The 5,283-nt window shown below is 41.1% G+C and overlaps 1 long non-coding RNA gene across 1 annotated transcript; it reads right to left on the bottom strand.

Moving 5' to 3' along the window:
- Nucleotides 1–1,105: 1,105 nt before the first annotated feature.
- Nucleotides 1,106–4,267, bottom strand: LOC137182294 (uncharacterized). Its single transcript, XR_010928301.1, has 3 exons — nucleotides 3,761–4,267; nucleotides 1,461–1,576; nucleotides 1,106–1,243 (listed from the first exon to the last, which is right to left on the bottom strand). It is a non-coding gene; the product is annotated as an uncharacterized lncRNA (long non-coding RNA).
- Nucleotides 4,268–5,283: the final 1,016 nt, after the last annotated feature.

Below are 5,283 nucleotides of genomic sequence, written 5' to 3'. Positions count from 1 at the left end.
TTGTTTTGCAGTAATCAAGTCCTGAGTTCCGATGATTTGGGACTCACATCTAAATGTTAATAACATTGTTGTGAACTGGAACTTGTGCACTTTGAGGACTAAACATGAAAACAATTCACCTTAGATATGGGTTACACTTTTTTTTTTTCTTACATATTTTTTAGCATTACTGTAAAATTGTAGCTCTTCACATGGTTAGTCAATGTTATAGGAATACATCTTGGCTTTGAAAACCACTAATAGAATGATGTAACATATTGCACCTGAGTGAGAGTGTTGCTGCTTGAGTGATACATGTACTGTGGATGGCTCTACAATGAGTTGTTGGCTTCACTTGAAACATGAAGTGTGTGAAATACGAACCGTTGATAGACAATCCAATTGCAGAAATGACTGTTCAAGCTTTAATGTCACCTTGGATGTGACCTTGGTGGCTCATTAGACTGAGGACTTGGAGACTCAAAAAGCTTTGCTCATTTTCATTTCTTTGATTACATGTGTTAAGATTAGATGAGGCTTTAATGATCCCTGTGTGAGCAAACATAATTGTTGCAGCAGCAAAGAAAGGGATATGCTGTTGGTATGAATAACACTAAACTAAACAATGAAATATTAAAGGACTGGTGTGTAGGATTTAGTGGCATCTAGCAGTGAGGTTGTAAACTGCAAACAACTGAATACCCCTTCCCTTCCAAGCGTGTAGGAGAACCTACAGTGGCTGTGACACTCAGGAAAAACATGAAAGGCCCTCTCTAGAGCCAGTGTTTGTTTTGTCTGTTCTGGGCTACTGTAGAAACATGACAGTGCAACATGGCCGCCTCCGTGGAAGACGACCCACTCCCTATGTAGATATAAAGGGCTCATTCTAAGGTAACGAAAACACAATGATTCTTATTTTCAGATGATTATACACTAATTAAAACATACTTATGTTATACTGTCTGTTCCGCTAACAGTCGCTAAATTCTACACACTGGTCCTAATATGTCTATGGAGGTAAGAGCCTTAATTTGCATTAAGCTTAGAATGTATCTACATATAAATAATAATAATAAATATGTGATTTAATATGAAACTTAGTTGATGGTAAACTTGTTGGTCAAGAAAAGATGAACACCTGAACTTTTAATAGTAATCGTACCTACAATGGTCCAATGAAATAATGGCCATGCATCACACCGATGTCTTTAGAAGATTTATTTTATCTCTCTCTCTCTCTGTTCATCAGCAGACACCGTGAAAACTATAAGAAAATAAAGACATAAAAAGTTTAAACATACATCTCTCAGTCATTCTAAAGTCTCTCAAGCTAGTGTCCGTTGATTAACAGGCCCAAACAAGTCACCTCAATAGAAATGTGATGAAATCAAATAAAATTACTGAAAACATGTCATATTGTCTATGTAAAGGCACATCAACAAACATTACACACAAATATAAAACTAATGAAAGGTAATTACCATGTGCGCCTCTTCGACCATGTGCAGAATGGTTATTTTGGGGTCTTTCCTCTGCATCCATGTTGGCTCTGACCCACAGTGCCACGGTAAACTCTGGTCATGTGACCTTTTACACTCTAAATTAAAATAAAACCTTAAATAAAGAGCACTAAATTTTTTAACCAAAAATTATTTTAACGTGGTATATTTTTGTGTATTTTTTAATTTCATTTTATCAATGTTACCCTTTTAACATCTTATTTATATTACATTTTTAATCGTTTTTTAATGACTGTATGAACTCAAATAATCAATTTATGACAGAAACATATGAGATAAACATCTCAATGAAACATGTAATTGAGACAATTGTAGTAATCACCGTCATCATCTTATCATACTGTATGTGAGGTTTCCCCTCTCCCTCCCTGCAGATGTGATTTTGTTTTATGAAAAACAATGTTGTACCAATATGGTGATTATGACCATTCAAAGCTTACCCATTCTTACAGCCTTTAATAGGTGCTTAACAGATGCTTGGAGAACACATTTTGCCAACTAAATTGATTAATTCCACCTAATTGGTGCCTGCCTGCCAGCTTTGTAATCTCATTAAAGTGGACTCGTGCAGTAAAATTACATGATTTGATTGTTCTCAACATAGTAACAGTAGCTGCAGTTGTAGATGGAGTCAAATCTTGCAGTACCAACCTCAGTTTTGTAGTGTGAAAACATAGCACGAACACATTTTCTGTCTCCCTCTGAGTGTTACAACGAGCCAATGACAACCTCATGACATCCCTGACTTATTCTGACCTTTTATAGTGTCAGTTTTTTAATGCTGCAGGGCACATTCATTATGAAACCTGTTGGTCTGTCAGACATGTTCTGTCCTCCATGTTGTTGCCTATTCTTCTCATGACATCGGGCTGTATAAAATACATGTGGCATTTGACACAACGCACCACATTTTGAGAAATATGCTTTCTAGCTGAGAGTTAGATGAGAGGATTGATAGCACTCCCATGTTTGTCTGCTAAACATGAAGCAACAGCCAGCAGCTGATTAGCTTAGCTTAGTATAAAGATTGGAAGTAGGAGGAAACCATTAACCTGCCTCTGTCCACGATAACAGAAAGAAAAATCCATCTACTGCCGGGCCAAATTGTGTACTTTAGAAGTGTTGGTAGGTGGATAGAAGGAAAAAATGTCACACTCATCCAAAGATAAGATAGGGTGCTAAACTTTTCATGAGCCACACTAGCTGTCCATATGTTAAGCTAAGATACAGTAGCTATATTGCTTCTTATTAAGCACCCAGACATGAAAGTGGTATCGATGTTCTCATCTAACTCTTGGAGAGAAGAGTTGTAAGGACTTCTTGTCCATGTTTGCTTAGAAATTGAGATTGATAGATTCCTCCAGAGCAGCTACTATATGGATCTTGTGGTGGAGATTATCTTGTCAACTACTAAGTTCAAGAGCAAACTTTCAATTAAGTGTTCAAAAAACATTTTATCACCTATATTGCTTAATTCCACCTTCTCTGTCCTTGAAGGCAAGCTATGCAATCTTGTTAGTGGAGCCATGGAGTTTACATGATTTAATTGCTCACAACATGATTAGTGGCTACAAGCTTTTTATACCAACAACTGTCTTGTAGTTGGTACACGTTTTCTGTCAAATAAACTGATAATATGGAAGTTTCACTTATTCTGAGCTTTTATAATGTCATTCTGTTGTACGGCGCAGAACACGCTCATTATGAAACCCGTTGGTGTGTCGAGGCATGTTTTCCTCCTTCATGCATGTATGTATGAAATCAGAGTGGTAAAGATGTGTTGTATTTTCGAAATTGTGATTGTTATAACATCTAACCCCTCCTATCTGACAAGAATGTAATCCATGTTCTCTTATGCTGTGTCTGACTTCTGAAAATTACGTGACTCATAATAAGCAAATTTGAGTTGTTTGTCACACAACAGTCGAAATTCTGCTCCAGATGTTTTCTCAACTTCCTGAGAGGGAAATTCTCAGGGAAACACTGAATCCTTGTCATACTTTTTTTTTTTTTTTTCTTTTCAAGTTGAAAAGTTTTGGCTAACAGCAGTTTGAATCCCAAAATAGAAGTGGAGCTTGAAGCTGAAACAGAAGCACGTGCGCGCCGTTTGCTCCTCGACATTACCACAAGAAGACGCTCACGTGCTCGCGTTCGTGCGTACATACGCACACTGGAAGGACCCGAACACACACACACACACACATAGACACACACACACATAGACACACATAGAGGGAGAACAATAGATGTAGAGGGGACACCTGCTTGCCTGAAACACCCTCCTCCTCCTCCTCTTCTTCATCCTCCCTCCCTCTCCTCCATTAGGATTCAGTTCAGGGCTCGGCTCCGTCTCCGTGAGTGGGTTAGCCATGCGTGTCATGGCGAAATCCAGTGAATGATAATGAACTAAGCAAGTGTGTGTGTGTGTATCTGTGTGTGTGTGTGCGTGTAAGGAAGGAGGAGAGGAGGTGGCATGCCTGCTGAATCACTCCCTCTATCCATCCCTCTATCCACCTACTATATCTATCTGTCCATCCATCTATTCCTCCTCCTCCACCTCTTCCTCGCTGGTGGTGTGTTGGTTAGAAGGACGGCCCCCGTGCTCTGACACACTCTCACACACACACGCAGACGCACACCTCCATGATGTGTCACTACCCATTCCACCTGCCTCTTCCTGTCATTTCCCGCTCACCGTTCCATCTACCTACACTTGTTCTTTTCCTCCCTCCCTCACTTTCTCCTTTTTTTTTTTTGTTCTCTTTCAGTCTTTCTCTCCACTCGTCCTCACTCCCCCCCCCCCCCCCCCCCCATCCCCTCCACCCTCCACTCCACCCCCCCACGCTGTGTGTCACCGCTGCCGGGAAGAAAGAAAAATGCTCCGGCCGACGAGAGTGAGAAGAGAAAGGAGACGGAGAAAACGAAGAAAGGGTCAGAGAGGAGAAGATAGTGAAAGCTTGAGTGTGTTTGGAGCGCAGCGATGCCTCCATCCACCATGAGCCGGACTCTTCTTTGATGGAATATCCCAAACGGCGGAGGGCAGAGGGAGGGAGAAGTAGAAGGAGAAGAAGAAGAAGTAGTAGAGGAGGAGGACTGATAGAAGAATAAAAGGAATCAGAAGGCAGGACGGCCAGCGCTCGCCTCAGGAGGGTACGGACACACAAAAAAACGAATGAAAACAGAAAAACATATATTTCATGCTCTTGCCAATCACTTCTCTAACAACTTAAACTCCTCTGTCCCTTTCAGCATTTTTCATTTGGGTTTTGAGCTCCCTTTCTCTCGCTCTCTCCAGTGCACTCTCTGGCTCGCTCACTCTATGTGCTGAGTTGTGTCCATAGGCTCTGTTTGGGACTTTGACTAATTGTGAAAGTATTCTCTGGACTCTAGCGGAGAAGAGACTTTTCTCTTCCCTCCATTTCTTTTTCATTCTAATTAATTCCCCCCTGTGCAGACCCTCAAAGAGCCCCCCTCTCTCTCTCTCTCTCTAACTCTCTCTCTACCTCGCTCTCTGTTTTTTCCCCTCTCCCCATCTGTCTGCCTTTGAGAAGCAAATAATTGGATGTGGAGATTGGCTTCTCTGTGGCTGAGCCGGAGGATTGAGGCACTTCACACACACACACACACACACACAGACACAAACACACACACACACACACACAATTACACACACATACACCTGGAACTCAGGGTGTGTCTGCGTGTGTTTGTGTGTGAATGTGAGTACAAGAAAACGCTGGTGTGAGCCGGACACGCAAAAATCTAATTCTTCAAGGCATTTTTG

This window comes from Thunnus thynnus, chromosome 4 (assembly GCF_963924715.1).
Source record: "Thunnus thynnus chromosome 4, fThuThy2.1, whole genome shotgun sequence".
Taxonomy (NCBI): Eukaryota; Metazoa; Chordata; class Actinopteri; order Scombriformes; family Scombridae; genus Thunnus; species Thunnus thynnus.
This window is presented reverse-complemented; position numbering and strand designations above follow the sequence as displayed.